The following is an 18139-nucleotide window of genomic DNA, read 5'->3' as shown; positions in this document are numbered from 1 at the left end:
TGCAGTTCATTGTTTTATTCAAATCAGTCCTAGTCAAAATGGAAGACGGTGTGGGTGCAACAACATCTGGGGAGACTGTAGTTACACGTGCAGTTTATGACTCATGTAACGTGTCCTTATATAACTCGGTCGACAATCCCTGATGATCATTTTCCCATATTCCTTTCGCCTACATGCTGGCCTTGTTGCTTTAGAGTGTGGTTCAAAGTAACAGTAGGACTACTACAGGATCCATTCGACAGCAGATAGAGCTCAGTTACCATAGTTACTGTTAGACTGCACACATATCACAACCTCATTCTATAGCGAAGGGCTACTGAAGAAAAAAAAATGCAATAACATGTTTCCAGAGCAGACAGCTTATTTAAACAGAAAACGCACTGAGATCCATAGCTGATAACTGAAAACTTAATACAAGAGAATGGAAGGAGAGATACAGATAGTGCAACTCAATATTACTAAAAATGAACTCTAAATAAAGCCGTTATTAACACCTGAACCTGTTTTCCAGGATAAGCACTAAATTTGCATGGATTTAATTTAGGAATTGACTAAAATTATGCATACAGTGATGTATAGAGTATTTGCAATACACCAGCTGATCATCTACAACGTTTAATTGTCATTTTGGTTTCAGCACTCAAGACTTGAGTCACATGGTTGCTCTTATAGTTGAACCTCAAATATTGCAAACCTAAGGAACTTCAACATACAGTTTATGTGCTTCAAAACCTTTCATTACTGGAGGAACCATTGATGGAGCCAATGTTCCTCAGAGAACTGTCCTTTTTGAAAGGATGTCTAGAGGTTCTCGAGAAGGTGGAGATCTGATGAACCTACTGCATGTGGTGCTTCAAGTGTCTTTTATTTATTTTTTCTGTACTGTGGAATGTATTAAGACCAAAAGCCCCCAAAAAAACGCAAACATGATCAGCACCCCTTGAGTTGGACAAAACTGGATCCATTTTCAAGTTCCTAAACAGGTTATGAAGGCCATAGAGATTCCCAACTTTCCAAGGTCACTGACTCACTACCCTTAGTCCTGTTTCATCAGATTCTTGATGGTCCACTTCTGGCCAGTGCAGGAACGCAGGATCAGAGCATAGCCGAAGTAGACATTAGCCGGCACTACCTCGAGACAGCGTCCTGTAGCTCGGTTGATGATTGCTTTATTCTTCAAGGAGCATAAAAAAAATAAAAAGAATCATTTTAGTGATCAAAGGCAAAAGGACGACTTTTACAAAGTGCTCTATATAAAAAGTGATCCATTCACCTGTGCAAAGTGCCAAGTTTTCTGGCGTACACTAGAGACTTTCTCACAGTTCAGGAGCTGTGGGTAGCTGCTGATTTTATCGTCCACCACACACCGAGTATCTTCGCCACTGCTTCCCAGAGGACCCAGGAAAAGATAACCCTCCTTAGTGTAGCGACCCAGCTACAAAATAAACCACAGAGGGGATCATGTGGATGTATTTAATTCAGTGATTCGGTAACTGGGTCACTGAGTCATTCAGGGGCATTTTGGCATTAAGCTGATAATGTTTGCCAGTTTTTGCCAGTAATGGCTACTTCCATAATGACTATTAATTTATTATAATGATTAGCTGGGGCAAGCTCCAGTGCAGATTTGTAAACTGGTCAAGACTAGATCTATCATTTATGGTCTCCAGATTGAATTCAAAACTAGAAAACAGAATTTCTTTCTTATTTTGCTCCATCTTGTTATTATATTGCTTAGTTGCCACTGATGAACAGAATGCGGAGAACTGTGTCATGAAGAGACTCACTCTAGACGTAACCTATTTCCTGTCTGCAGAGTGAGTAGAGGTTTTGTGGAGGTTAGGTCTGTGGAGATGTATAGCTGTGAGGAGTTGCGGCTCTACCTGAGGGCCCCAGCCATGGCAGGGGTGTAGAGTTGCTGTGTGGTTTTCCTTTACGCCCTGGTCCACACACAGATGGGTCACATTGGTATTGCGAATCTAGAACACATTAAAAAGAGTTTAAGAGCTGATAGTTTGGCCTGCTTTTTGTTGTTTAATAAGTTATTCTCTTAATATAAAACCTGTTTTAATAAAGGACCTAAATAATGATGCAGTGCCTCCCTAAAGTGATGGTTCATCTGTCATCATTTACTCACCCTCACTTTCTTTGTACATTATGAATATTGTTGGCTCCTTGACAGATTGACATTGTTCCTCTTTTGTTTTGCTTTGGATAAAAGCATCTGCTAAATTCAAAAATCTAAATGTTTCTTCTGTAAAATACAAAAGAAGTTTCCCCTGGCGCTGGATATAGCTGCCCACTGCTCCGGGTGTGTGTTCACGGTGTGTTCACTTCTTGAACCGGTTGTGAAATCTGTGACTGCACCTTTAGTCGTTTAATGTGGCACTCACCTCTCCATAAAAGAGAGTGTTGTTGTATCTCCTCATCTCTGGATAGATATTGTCAAGGTACCACTCAAAGCTTTTGCACTGGAGTCTTTTCCTGAGCTCTAGTCTCTGGGATATGTCTCCATAGTCAATGCCATGGTTCTGTATGGACAAAGAAAGGGAGTTTACAAAGTAGTATACTAATTATTATTATAATACTGCAACTATTTCAAGTGCTTACCTTCATTGGGAGGTTCCATGCCAAATAGACATTAGATTTGTATTGGTCCATCCAGACTTCTGCCACCCGAAGTGCATTGCGTCTAGTGTGAAAGGCGATGTTACTGTGGTAGGGCTTTTTTGTTCTAGCAATATGGGCCACTCTAGAACAAGGCAGAACTTCCATGCTTCCCCCACACAGCCAAACCTGGGATTTGAAAATACACATACACCTATCAAACTTCAGATCTGGCAAAATTTTAGAAGAAAAAAAGCTCAAATTCATTTCAAATGAAGGTTCTGTGCACTGAGTGTAGGGAGGCTCAGTTATGAATGCTCTACTTTAGCGGAGGGATGTGGGTGGCATACTAACCCTGATTCCCAGCTCTATATTTTCGCCTCCATACACGTCCATCCCTGCATCCAGTAGGCCCAACTCTCCAAAGTATTCCCGGTTTACCACAAAAGAGCAGCCTATCATTGCAGGCGTCCTAAAATACAGATTTTACATCTTCACAAGTTTCTTCTGTGATACACTGAATAGTTAATGAAGAAATAATGTGTCAATATTGAAATTTTTATATTTTATGTATGTTTTTATGTTGAAACTGTATTATACACACACACACATATGTCGTTTCCACTGTGTTTGTGGCTCATAGTAGAGCATTGCGTTATATTTTGGGTATGATTCCCAGGAAAACAATGTTATAAAAAATGTTAGAAACTGTAAGTCCTGTATTATACACACACACACATATGTCGTTTTTACTTTATTTATTACTTTTCATTTTGTTTTACCAAATATTGATTTTTGGTTGATATGGCTTTATTTATTACTTTTCATTTTGTTTTACCAAATATTGATTTTTGGTTGATATGGTAGCCTATATGTACATTTATTTTTCCACATAAATTCTTTTGGAAAATTTGTGCTTGAGAGAATATTCTAAGCACTGTTTACACTATATTTAGACCACTTCGCATTAAGCAACATTTCAATATTTCATAGATTTAAATTTGAGTGTTTTCTCTGTTTTTTTTCCTTCATAACCGTGGATTAAGTCGTAGTGCAGTGAACAGCAGTGCCAAAGGAACACAGTGTGAAACAATGCTGTGCTAGAATATTATGGCGAGCTGTGTAGCAACCCAAAACCAATCACAAACCAAACAATGCCAACGTCATTAAATATGAATATCCTTTGTACCGTCGCATAAACTTTCAGTGAACTCTGTGTAGCTTCAGCCTTTGAGTGAAACACTTAAAAATTCTCCTGTGTATTTCCCTCCTATTCTTTTTTGTATTTTTCAGAGGAACTAAGACAACCAGAGCAGATATATAATGTGACAATCAAGTCCTGCTATAAAGAGGGTCTCTTTGTGTGGTGTACTCGTCCACTCAGTGTTATGAACCTTGTAAATATGTAAATATTTGTGGCTTATGTTAAAGTTCACGTGTAGAGTGTGAAATCTTGGCTACCCTAGATTAATTACTAACCCAAAGTAAATGAAAAATATGAAACCCAGAACTGCGTTCAGAATGGATGAAGGTTCAGTAGGATCCTACCTGATAGGTGCAGAAGTGTCTCCTTCATCCCACCACTGTTTCGGTGGGCTGATATACATACACCAGAGCTCCCAGTTAAAGCCGTGGCCTGAGTTTTCATAGCGTTCCAGCTCAAACGTCTCGTCTTTAATGTTATCTATGGAGGGGAGTGTGATCCTCTTGTGGTTCTCCTTGATTCTAGACAAAACTGGTTCAGCCCTGACAAGGAGATGTAGAGGTTAGATCATAGATCATAGATCATGGGGGCAGCTGTGGCCTAACGGTGAGAGATTTGGACTTGTAATCAGAAGGTCGCAGGTTCGAGTCTCGGCCGTGGGGAGTGTGAATCAGCGCTCTTTCCACCCTCAATACCCATGGCTGAAGTGCCCTCACTGAACTTGCTCCCCGGGCGCTGGATTCTAGCTGCCCAACTGGTTCAGCCCTGACTGCTGTGGGATGTAGCAGAGCACCAATTTCGAGTATGGGTCACCATACTTGACAAATGTCACGACTTTCACTTTCACTTTCATTATAAGCAAAGCTGTATTGCACAGTGCTAATAACACTACTTCAGCTCGTTTCTCACCTCACATCACCCAATTAGATGGACCTACAGAGGAAACATGAACTGAACTCTGTTCACACATGGTATTTATATATGTTTGGTTTGCACGTGAGAACACAACACTAAATACGGCTGTGAACAGGGTCCACAAGGGTTGCTTTCATAGTGTAGACGTTCATGTGCTCGAATGCATTCGAACAGCCACAAAAGACTCGCCTTGGGTTTGTTTTGAGAAACACCACAAAAAAATTATTCCAACTTGCTATGAATGCTAACTTCAGTGGTAATTGCGTTACCATTCATATCCTTTCCATTTGCTTTCATTCCCACATACTCCTAAGCAGCAGAATGGCTCCATTAAGTTGGATTCTATTTGTGTGTCGCATTCGGTGCATCCACGACAATGATGTAGAGCTGGGGTGCCCAATCCTGTTCCTGGAGATCTGCCATCCTGCAAAGTTCAGCTCCAGCCCTGGTCAAACACAACTGAACCAGCTAATTAAGATGGGCACCCTTGATGTAGTCTTCAAGCAGGCACAGAAGACACATTTAAAGTGCATGTTAATACCAGGGCTGTGTCTGAAATCAGCCCCATACCCTTAAATAGGGCACTATTTGAGAGGACAGCCATTTGTAGTGGTGTCCAAAACCATAGTGGATGTTATCACGTGCACTCATTCAATCACATAATGCACTGCAATAACGAGTGTACAACCGATGTACACTCAACAGTTACAGAATAACCTTAATGCAGTGTCAGGGTCATGCTGAATGAATTCCTGCGTCTCGCCAGAAGATGACCCCTGCAGCTGAATCATCCATTCATCTATTTTTTAAACCGCTTGTCCAACGTGGCTACAGTGTAATATCATATAGGTATACATTCCTTTTAATTGAATTAAATACTTTAATTAAAATTTACATATAAATACATGCTAGTTTCCATGAAAGTGTTCAAGACAAATCTTTTTATTAATACTGGAGCTGCCAATTTGCTAAGTTTCAAATCTTTATCAAAACGTCAAGCACAAACTATACAAAAGCAGCAGCCCTTCTGGTGCACTCAGTGTACAAATTTGCTCACTTGTTTTCAGTCACTCCTTCAAACTGGACTATATTAGTGGACTAATGTAGGGAATAGTGAATGAGGTTATGGGGGCGATTACGAACACAGCACAGGTGTACACAATAATGCATCTCGCCTGACCACTTGTGATCAGATCTCTGAAAATGCATCTTAATACCATGTGTCAGCAGGGCTGCTAAAAAAAAAAAAGAATAATAATAATAATAATACAAAAACAGAGCTCAAGTCTAAGGCTTTTTTCTCATATTGTTACTCGCCATCATTTTCGCACAACCTGTCACAAAAAAATAAACTTGTTGTTATCATTTTTATATTTATATATTATATTTATATATTTTGACCCATGTTATCTTGTATTCTAATAAATAGACTTACATGATACCACAATTTTAAAAAACAGTTCAATTTTACAATTCTTGATTTCCAATTTCAATTTCAAACATTTTTAAGACAATTAACCGTCTGTAAATACGAACAATGAACAAATTACAAGAAATAGCACAAATAAATAAATAGAACAAAGATAACTGCTTTAGGTGCTTTAGGTTTTTAGGTTCGTATGTGTTCAAATACAGAAATTAATAATCAATTGTAAAATAACATTGCATATTCTTCAGAATATAAATTAAATATAGATTAATCTTTGTGCAAACGTTATTCAGTCAAGAGCAGTGATTGAATTTCTCTTTCACTCTCTCTCTTTTTTTTCTGGATAAACATTAAGGACAGTGACAGCAGCTGGTAAATTAGGTGCTGTCACTTTAAGAGACGATGCATGGATCCAATATAATGATACACATCTGATTTCTTTCTCAATTGTTTAAAGGGATACCAAAACCAAAAATTAAAAATTAATCACTAACCACCAACCACCACCAAACCACAAAAACCTTCATCATTTGTTCGTTTTCGGAACACAATTTAAGATATTTTGGATGAAAACCGGGAAGCCTGTGACTGCTCCATAGACTGCCAAGTAAATAACAGTGTCAAGGTCCATAAAAGGTATGAAAGTCAACATCAGAATACTCCATCTGCCATCAGACGTGCAATCTCAGTTATATGAAGCGACGGGAACACTTCTTGTAAGCGAAAAAAATAAAAATAACAACTTTATTCAACAATTCCTTTGTCAGCAGTCTCCTGTGTCTCTCCATATCACCATATGCTCTTCTGTATCATCCGCGCCACAAGGATGCGCTGTTTTTATGTGTATTTAGCTTTGGTTTGAAAGAAAGCTGTGCATGCTTGTGGTGCAGATGATTCAGAAGTGCATATGCAGCATATGGTGATATGGAGAGACACAGTGGAGACTGTTGACAAAGGAATTGTTGAATAAAGTCGTTATTTTTATTTTCTTCGCTTACAAAAAGTGTTCCCGTCGCTTCATTTAACCCAGATTGCACGTCTGATGGCAGATGGAGTATTCTGATGACGACTTTCATACCTTTTATAGACCTTGACCCTGCTATTTACTGGCAGTCTATGGGACAGTCACAGGCCTCCAGGTTTTCATCTAAAATATCTTACATTGTGTTCTGAAGATGAACAAAGCTTTTACGGGTTTGGAACGACATGGGGTTAAGTGATTAATGACAAAATTTCCATTTTGGGATGGAGTATCCCTTTAAGTTCACTTAAGACATAATCAACTGTTTTCGTCAGATACGGATATGATCTCCAAGATGGGTATTTTAACATACGTTTGTATGTATTTGACTGTTCAAGCGCAAGAAGATGTGGAAAGAAACGCAATACAAGGCTCTCACATTGCCCGAGATGGCTCTCTGTATGCAGTGGCCCGATTGGGCCAGTGACAAATCCATCAACTCTCCCTAACATTTTTCACACTGGCTCCAGGCCATCAGGCAGTCCTTATTGTCCTGCGCTGAAAAACATCTTAACCAGCCTAATATGGGATGGTCTTAAGATACTAGTCTTAGCTGTTCTCAAACCTGTTTTTTAGCTGAAATTCAGCTAGACCATCCTTGCAGGATGTGAGACCATCTTAAACCAGTTAAAACCAGTTTAATCCAGATAAGACCAGTAAACCATATTAGGCTGGTTAGGTTTTATACTTTTCCAATATGTGAAAAAAAACAATCGATTTTGGATTAGAATTCATTAGTAAATATATTTGAGAGAAACCCTGATTTTCTGCTTTTTCTTTCTTATTTTGACTTTACTAACTGACATAGTGATTAATGTATGAAATCACATATTTAGAGACCCTCCATTTGAAATCCAATCACAAGAGTCACAAGAGACATATCTGAGACACATATGTTACTATTGGCTGTAAACAGCTATCTGTCTCGGCTGAACAGTTCAGTTTAGATCACCCAAGACGGATGTTAGGTGTAAACAAGGCCCAAGGACTCGAGGTGTGAGTGAGACCATCTATAAAACCCTCAGCATAGTGTATAGCAAGTGTTAGATTCTCACCATGCAGGCGTGAACTCAACATGAGCATCAAAGAAGCCAGTCACCCCCACAGTCCACACTCCAAAACCCTATACGAGAACACATAAGACCCCCCCCCCTCTTATTACTCACCACTATTATAATAACACCCCCGGGTAGCGCTTGTTGACATACTCCTCCAGTGGCCTTTTCAGTTGTACTGTCATGCATAAACACACACACACATAAACGGTAAAGAGGGAGAAATCTTGTTTCATGGGTTTCATGAGTGCTCGTCGCTGTGTTTAAACCAGACCAGAGGGAATGTGTCTCCTATGCCAAAACTCTTCCGTGCCTTTGATGTGTGCTACGGGGATCTACACCATCCCCCTGGAAAACACGTTCTTGGAAAGTGTTCCCTGTCCCCATGTTAAACACTGTCATCTACATTCCGAGTCACAAACCGTGAATCACTGACATTATGAGGACAGAAATGGGTGTGCTGCTCGCCTGCCCCCTCATTTTAGCAAATGCAGGCTTTTCCCCCTGTGCTGATGGACGGTTGGCCCTCCACCACTGGCTCATGCGAACAATGTGATGGAAATTGAACTGTCTCTCTGGGAAGGCCTGAGCACACCCTTTGATACAATAGACAAGCATGGCCATGCGCAACGTGACCAAAGAGTGCTTGGCAAACTACTCCAGGTTATCAGTGTTGACACCCACGCTCAAATCCAACACAATGGATTAAACCCTGCCAGAATGGCTTATAAAACTAGATTTTTGCATTTTATATTAGCTCTGTGGTTTCTAAGGTGTTCTGAGTGGGGTTTAGTGCATTGGTATGCGGTTGCTGGGCATTTGGGATAAGCATTTAGTGGTTTCTTACTGGTCCCAGGCCAAAGAACCCACCCATCTAATGGTATGTTCACGTCCACTAGGAGTTTATAAGTTTAATGCATATCTAAATATGATTTTGTACCATGTGATTTAGAGATAAAAAAAAATTTCTTGTTTCTCACCGTCATCGCTGTTGTCATCCACCAAGATGATCTCCTTTAGGAGATGAGCTGGTGTGTGGTTGACAGCTGAATGGACTGAACGCAGGATGACAGACAATGCCTCATTTACAAAGATGAAGATGATGGAGATCTGCGGCAGGTCACGGGAATAAAAGGCCTTTTTGCATCTATAAAAACACACATACGTGGATACACACAGAACTTCTTATAGCTTTGAAACAAACCACCGCCTAGAATTTTTGCTACTCAAGGGGTGTGAAACCTTTCACTTCCTAACAGAAGGAAAGCCACTTCTTGCTTTGTTTATTTGCACATTTTCACTGTTACAAATACAGAGCCTACTGGGCCTCAAATATGAAGCTTATCTCTTGAGCAAATGGTTCTAGACATTCTAACTAAACTATTGCAATGAATTATGACAAAGTACACAAAACTATGCTTTACTTTTACTAGTCAGTTAACTCGTTCCATATTACACCAAGAGCAAAAACTATAGGTTTTTGTATAGATATTTTTAGGGTAAAAATAAAAAAGGCCAGTGACACTCACTTGCTGGGTCGATAATCTGGAATAGATCTATCCAGAGAGATTTTGTCACTCAGAAATGAATTGTAGCCATATTTCTCCCTCAGGTATTTGGCCTCCTTTTCTTCCTCTGGCATAAGTGTTGCTGGTAGACCTCCTCTTCCTCGGCCTCCAAACCCTTCAATGAGTCCAAGAGACTTGGACAAACCTATTCAACACAAATAACTCAATTAAAGGGCTATTTTGTTCTGTGAAAAGGCATTTTTGTAAATAATACTATAGTCACTCTTTACATATTTTTGGGGTTGCAGCAATAAAAAGTTACCATTCAGTTGTCTGTACACCACATCTTCCAGTGATCCCAGCCTCTTTAAGAGCACATCATGAGAGATGCTGGTCTCCTGAGCAGATCCATTCAGATGCATCTGTCCTCTCACATCAGCAGCTGCTGCTTGTTGACCAACAACTTTGGTTGTGCGGAAATTGCACTTGCCCCAAAAAGTGATGAAGCCGGCCACCGTAAACACATTCAGCACCAGTAAGATCTTCCATCTTCTCATCACAAAGGCCATGAAAGATTTTGGTGTTCGGAATCCAGCGAATCGCATCTTAAAAACATTAAATAAATTTAACTTGTGTTATTGTGATTAACTCATGGAAACTGTAAGCTGTCTATTTTATTGATAGACAGTGATAAAGACAGGAAATCAACAGGAGAAAGAGGGGACTGAAGAGAACCATGAGGTTGGACCAAATGTCATAAGACTCACACTGGCCACATCTAAAATACCATTTTTGATATTTGGTGAAAAAAAAAAAAAAAAAAAAAAAAAAGCTTCCTAAGATGTTTTAGGCTTTGCTTTTATGTGTAAATGAAATGCAGAATCTTAGCATAATTTGCTGTTATAGTGAAAGAGTATTTAATTATTTTCATTACATTCCCTATAATACTTGATTATGATAGGACAATCGCACCTTTCATCATCAACGAAAGAAATGTAAATTAACGCCGTAAACAGACTGCGAAATATCATATCATATATGCCGGTACTACTTTCGTGTGTCTCGTATCACTCCGCCGTCTCTCTCTCTCTCTCTCTCTCTCTCTCTCTCTCTCTCTCTCTCTCTCTCTCTCTCTCTCTCTCTCTCTCTGGTCATTGAAGCGCAAATTTGAATAATTAATAGGTTTTATCTTTCGACTTGTAACGGTTAATAACTATGTTAAACTGGCCTCGGAGTACTTCAGTAGGCTATTACTTTTACAGTGAACATAAAACTTTTGATACATGACTAGATGCTCAGGATCTCCAGATCCAGGAACCGGTAGGTTAAGAGATACGAGAAGATCGAAGAGAGAGACTTGAAGTTAAGAAATGTTCGGAATGACTACTCTTTATAGGTTATAATATTAATAATATATACATTCATATTTTAAAAGCTTAGCCTATTATTCTGTATTTTTGAAAATTTTTCTTATCTGATTTTAATCTACAAATAACAAAATAATTGAAGTAAAATCAATATTTCCATTGCCCATTGCACTGTACAGTAGTAAGTCACAAAATTAATCCTTTCAGGATGACCGTAGCTACAGTCATATTTATAATTCATATGTTTCATTTATAATTCTCTACTTCTTTTGATGTTTCTATAACCTATTCATAATTTCACATTTTATTTTCTAAAATAATTTCTACTATATTTTTCTGTCAAAAAATAAATAAATGCTTTTATGCCTTTTTGTGTCACCCAAGAATATGTTCAAGGTAGCTGGCAGCTCACTAGGTTTTGATCCACAACATGATTCTGGAAATCAGACATACATTGTATGAATCATAACCAACTGACCAGCAGCAGCAAATGTCACTGACACCTCGAATCAGACTGCGTAGGCTATTTGTGATGCTTGTTATTTGATCTAGGCTAGTTTATCTAAACATTTACCAGAACAACTTACCATTTTGGACTGTTAAAATGCATCCTGCACTTGAACATAGAGTCCTCCTTTGCGCTTTCATCCGTATTCATATGTTCTCATGAATAAACTCCACATGGGAAATTTATTAACATTGGCTACTTCAAAGACTCACAGCAAAGGATCCCAAACTGCAGTCATTCATCACAAGACATCTGCCAGTCACATCTGAGAGGTCTTCAGTGACAAACACAGCTGTCCCTGGCTGGAAATAATGTCAGCTTGTGTTTCGAGAAGTCAGACTTGACGGGTGTGTTTGCCCTGGCCAAGCAGAAGTATGTGAGATGCCTCCACTTCAGCTACGAGACCCCGCAGACGCAACATCATCTCCAGCCGGATTCATCCACAGCGAGCGCAGGGCTCATTATAAACGCTACTTCATATCCTGCTGTTATGTGACGTTGGTCGCTGATCCACGAGCATCCCGCATCTCGTGCCATCCACGCTGTTTTCTGCCGTTATTGTGCCCTGTGAGATCGTTTTGTCAACATAATGCTGGATAGCGCCTCGGCTGAGACTGATGGAAAACGCGGAGTGGATGCAGCACGAGGAGCAGGTTCGTGGGTTTAAAGAGCTGCTCACGCGCGCGCCACTTAACTCTGTTCACCTACTTGCACGATACCAACACGTCATATACATGCTAAGTAGACACAGAATTACTTAGAGATTTAATATAATTTGTGTCTGTAGTCTATTAGTTAATATGACGAATTGAAAGGGATAGTACACCCAACAATGTAAAAATGAAGATATGAGCACCATTTGGGGCAGATGGTGGAATTTAAAACAATAGATCTCATTCACTAACCATGCATATGCATACATTTGTGTATGAAGTCAGTATACAAACATATTCAAGAACAAAATATGATTCATGCTTAACTTTAGTACCATTTAATTTTTTTCAAAATTTCCACACTCACAAAAATGGGGACAATGAAGACGACGTGCAAAACTCACATACTCTGAGTGGCCTAAATGTGATAAGATTTTTGGATAAACTATTCCTTTAGAACATGTTTAGGCAAGCATGCTTTATTTATGGCACAGCAGGGATCGTTTTATCACAGAGGAGGAGATGGGGCTTAATTTTGCATTTTGAATTTGTTATAGGAGCATCACATCTGATCATCATGGTTTTTTAATATCCATTTTGCCCTTCACTCATAAGCATTGTATTACAAAGACACCAAGATACTTTTACAGTACCACTGAAATCTGATCCTAATTGTAAACCTAAAGTAACCAGAAGAACATTTTTATGATTCATACATCATATACTAGTATTTACTTATATGAAAATTTTGAAGGTTTCTTTGAGGCTGTCACCTTCAATGTACATTACTAATCGCTATATGGGTTGTTTAGTGGCTTTCCTCTCTGTTGCACCTTTAAATTCCACGAGTTTAGGAGGAAATAGGTCACCCAGATAGCCCAAGGAACTGATGTGCCGGGACGCATAGCGATAACTTGGTAGATCTCACCACACTCACATTATTCCCTCTCTGCATGTCGAGTCCTCGCACAACTGCATCATGTGACCCTTGGCTCTTCTACAGGACTGGCATTCTTGTTCTTGATTACTTACTTGATAAACAGGAAGTGGCATAATGAGGTTGAATATGGAATACAAAGATGAAAGTGAGGAACCGAATACATGAAAACTAAAAATAATTCTGGGAGCCACACCTATAACAACATTATCCACTGGCTGTAGGCATGTTTTGATGAGAATATTGTGTTTTATGATCGAAATTGATCATATTCATCTTCTGGTCTTATTGTAAACTATTTATCAGCGTGCATTATTCCAACACATGTTGTGGGAAAAAAACAACAAGACATCATGGTCACACTAATTAAGAATTCATCCCCTCGTTTTAAGTAAATCGTGGCCTAGTTGTACTAATTTGTTTTTGTTTTTTTTTTTTTCATTAAATTGAGGCCATGATTTAACAGTATTAAAAATTAAAACAATTACAACAATGTAAAAAAAAAACAACAAAAAAAATAAAACAAATTAGTCCATTATTTCAACTATAACAAATAACTACTTATTTTTTTTTTTTTTTTTTTTTTATACCCTGATTCACTCAGAAATACTGTACTCATTTTGGATGAAAAATGGGCTGTGAAATTACACTTGCTAGTGATGAACAGATCACTCAAAAATTGAAATTTCTTGAAAATGTACTCATTCTCAGACCATCCAAGACATAGATGAGTTTGTTTCTTCAACAGAACAGATTTGGAGAAATTTAGCAATACATTGCTCTCCAATGGATCCTCTGGAGTGGATGGGTGCCATCAGAATGAGAAAAAAAACAGTAATCCACAAGTAATGCACAATAAACAAGTAATCCACACGACTCCAGTCCATCAATTTATGTCTTGTAAACTGAAAAGCTGTGTGTTTATAATAAATAAATCCATCAAGACATTTTAATTTTAAACCATTGCTTATATTCCATAGTCCATAATCCATAACAATGCTTCCTCCAGTGAAGAAGTTCATACCCTGTTGTATGAATCCACACATTGTTTAGAAATGTTTTTACTTCTGTGCTTGATCTGTGCATATTTCTCTCCTGATTCAGATAAAACATCTTTTTTTCACTGGAGAAAGCAATGTTATGGACAGAGGACTTGTATTTTAGCAGGAAATGCAGTGGTGAAAGATGCACGTCTAAAATCTAAAAGCACAATTAAAAGCAGCCTGCTTAGCGCAAAAACATATTCTGTGTGAAACCCGTTATTCTCATCGATGTAGTGTTTGCTGTTGAAGCAACCTGGTGGACTATTTGTGGGGTTTAACAGTCATATGCTCAGCTGTGGATTTGAATGACGCAATAGCTTCATGAAAACAGAGCTCTTAAAGGAGAGAAAAGGGAATGAGATTGAGAGGCAGCTATTCATTTGTAAATAGTGAGTTTTTTCCTCATCTGGGGAATGGTCTCAAATGAGGTCAGCTGCAAATTGGTGGTGAAATTGGGCAATGGTTTGTGAGAATGAGATTCTGATAGCTGCTACTTTCTTCTCAAGTAGGTGATGAAGTTCATAGAGGTAAGTGATGAAAGCAAAACAACAGATGAGTTGGCAGGGAAAAGATAAGACTGCATATGAACAAAAGGGTCTGGAAAAATAGTTCCATTAATCATTCTTATTTCTGTGTTCAGTGACAAGTCATGCAAAACAACAAACAGAAAAAAATTGTCCTGCTATAGGATTTCTACAAAAATAAATAATTTATTTTTAATGCTTTTAATTGTATAATTTAATTTTAATAACAAATGTATTAATTTATTTAATGTTAAATACACTATTTCTTTATATAATATTTATTTGTTTAATTTAAGGATTTTTTTTAACTAAAAAAAAGGTAAAGTAATAGGCTATATTTAACTGTGTTGCAGAAGCAAGTATTTCAGTGCACTTCTTCCACAGCCTCACTTTCACACTTATGTCCTAGAGACTATGTTTGTGTCTAAAGTTTGTTCCAGTCTGTCTGACTCTGCCAGATTGTCTGTCACAACAGCCTAAATATGTACAATAATATGCTGTCAGGGAACAGCTTCAAAATCTGTGCGTCTAATTCAGTATGCCAAGCATGCATCTCCTTCAACCATTTGTAGAGTTTACTCCTGAAATTGACAGCAAACTCAGTTTGCTTGCCGTAATACTCAAGGTAATAAAATAGTTTATTTTGGTGCTCTGTGAAAACTTAATGTGATTGTCGAAAGTATTATAATCATTCATATTCATATTATAATATTCACAGGTGATGTTTTGACCGAGTTTCAGTGTTTGTAGCTACAGCGCTCTGATTCAGCCTCCAGCAATGTATGTAAGTTTTTTTTACCTTGAAATATCAGTTTCAAAATCATTCTGACGGTAGAATGACTTCTAATGAGGCCAGTGTTTCTTTTCCACTCTTCCCCACACCAAGCGTCTCTTCTGGGATTATATAAATTCGGTGACAGGATGAGATGGGTTGCTTTATGGCAGCAACAAATGCACATATACAGCAATCTACTGTGCAGTGATATATTTACGACAGTGCATTACACTTGAAATAAATGCACAAAACTATACCTTTTTTTGCAAGTTGCATTTTTGCTATAATGCAGAGGCTTTTTTCCCACCACTGCGACTTTTATCACACAATTTGGACTTTTTTTTGCAATCATAGTTTACATATCGCAATTCTGTCTGTTTTTCTCTGAATTCAAATTTTTTTCACGTTTTGCAAAAAAAAAAAAAAAAAAAAAAAACGCTTGACTTTTATTTCACAATACTGGAATCTTCACACATTTGCGAGTTCATGTCTCACAATTTAGACCTTTTTTTCTCACAATTCTGAAGAACTGTGAGATATAAATTCAGAATTGTGACAAAATAAAAAAGTAGCAATTTCCTTTATTATTCTGTGGTGGAAACAGGCTGTATTAGGATTAATTATTAGGATTGTTATTATTATGTATTGTAGTTGGACAGGGTTAATGTAGTCAACTAAAACTAACACTAAAATGTAAATAACTGAAATAAAATTTAATTAAATTTAAAAAACCTTCAATATTTCTCAATTTTATGTGTTTAACTTCATATACTAATATAACTAAAGCTAAACAAATCTGAAAATAACAAACTGAAATAAACATTAATTAAAACTACATTTACATATAAAAAAAGCAATAACAATAACAAAAACACTTAAAACAGTTGAACTAAAGTTAAAATGAAAACATAAAAAGAGTTGAGCCAGTGGGACTAGAAGTCATCAGGGCTCCTCCTCACCTCGTTCTGCAGCGGTCACAGCAGTAATTCTGTTTGAAACTTTAATGCAGCTGTCAGGTCTGTCAGCATCTGTAAGACGGCCATTCACAGCAGCTGGCTGTCAGGTGGTTTGTTCTCATGCTGTCAGCAGCAGTCGTGTTTTGCCGGCACTGCATCCTAATCCCAGCACTCTGTGACTCATGTACTTCTCTGACAGATCAATAATTTCATCAGTTCTGTTTTCCACCTAAAGCATGATGCAGCTAAGTGGTTAAAGCTCTTAAATTGCCTTTTTAGAAGGGCTCTTCAGACTTAAATTCAATAAAACCATTGGCTGGGTCTCTTATTTAGTCACCAAGTTAATGTTAAACCCATAGGACTTGCGTGAAGATGAGCAACAGCAATTACACACATCATCTCTCCACTCAAGTCCTTTGTGGCTGAGACTTACAGTAATGAGGAATGACATGATTATACAAGCATTTAATACAAAGATGTTTTTCTTACTTTTGTGGGTTTTCCATTTTTTTTAAATAGTGGTGATGAGTAAAATATAAATTTTAAATTTAAAAATTATGTGTTTTAAATGTTAAAATGTATAAATTTAAATATATTAATTTATTAATTAACTTTTCCATTTTAATAGTATTATGTTTCATATTTCTTAATGTTTAAAAAAAATGTTCCATTGTGACAAAATTAAGGTAGGCTATGTAAACCTTCTCTGCAAAATAAAAAGTGTGAGAGTGAAAAGTGACAACTAACCTTGGTCTCCCCAATGTGGAAAGGAAAACGAATACAAAAATAAACAATATAATTAATAAAAACACTCAGTGTTAAATATAATTAAGTGTTTTACGTAAGATTAAAATGAAATAAATTACATTTATCATTATATTTATATTAATAACATAATAAACATTATAATTAGCATACAATTTTATTATTTACTTTGTAATATTATGTCAATAAATTGTTTAATTTTGGAAATATTTGCTTGTTTGAGCGCAGTAATTACAGCCAGGCTTTATCCTCAGGACTTCTCACTCACCGTCTCAATGAGTCAAGACTCAGACACTTCCACACAGCCAGAAAAGAGACAGAGCAGTGGTTTTCACATCCTGAACAGAGAAGTTCTCCTCCTCTCTCAAGTGCTGCAAAGTTATTTTAATGTCATGCCTGGAGGATGTGTGTTCAGTTCTGGATTAATGTGGTGGAACAGGCTTCTGCTGGTGGGATGTGGAGTCCTCCACACTCGCTGGCAGATTAAATATTGAGAGGATTAGAAGAAAAAGCTGACATCTAAGCATTTAGGCTTAATTATGCAGAATATTTCTTGTGCATTGAATGTCTTCACCAGGACATTAAAGAGTAAAGACTAGTCACCCAGCAGAAAATTGTAGATTGCTGAAATACTCCTAATGTTCTCTTAATGATCGAAAAACTGTTAAATGTGTTTTGCACTTGTTATGATGTTATTATGAAGCTTAGACACCTGATGCTGGACAACAGCCCCATGTGCTTTAAAGGGATACTCCACCCCAAAATGAAAATTTTGTCATTAATCACTTACCCCCATGTCATTCCAAACCCGTAAAAGCTCCGTTCGTCTTCGGAACACAATTTAAGATATTTTGGATGAAAACCGGGAGGCC

At 37.7% G+C, this 18139-nt stretch overlaps 1 pseudogene; it reads right to left on the bottom strand.

Annotated features, from left to right (window-relative positions):
- LOC109094004 lies at nt 1-12326 on the bottom strand (annotated as a pseudogene).
- Nucleotides 12327-18139: the final 5813 nt, after the last annotated feature.

Source organism: Cyprinus carpio, chromosome A15 (genome assembly GCF_018340385.1).
Source record: "Cyprinus carpio isolate SPL01 chromosome A15, ASM1834038v1, whole genome shotgun sequence".
NCBI classification, from domain to species: domain Eukaryota; kingdom Metazoa; phylum Chordata; class Actinopteri; order Cypriniformes; family Cyprinidae; genus Cyprinus; species Cyprinus carpio.
Note: the sequence above shows the minus strand (reverse complement) of the source record. Positions and strands in the feature narration are given on the sequence as shown.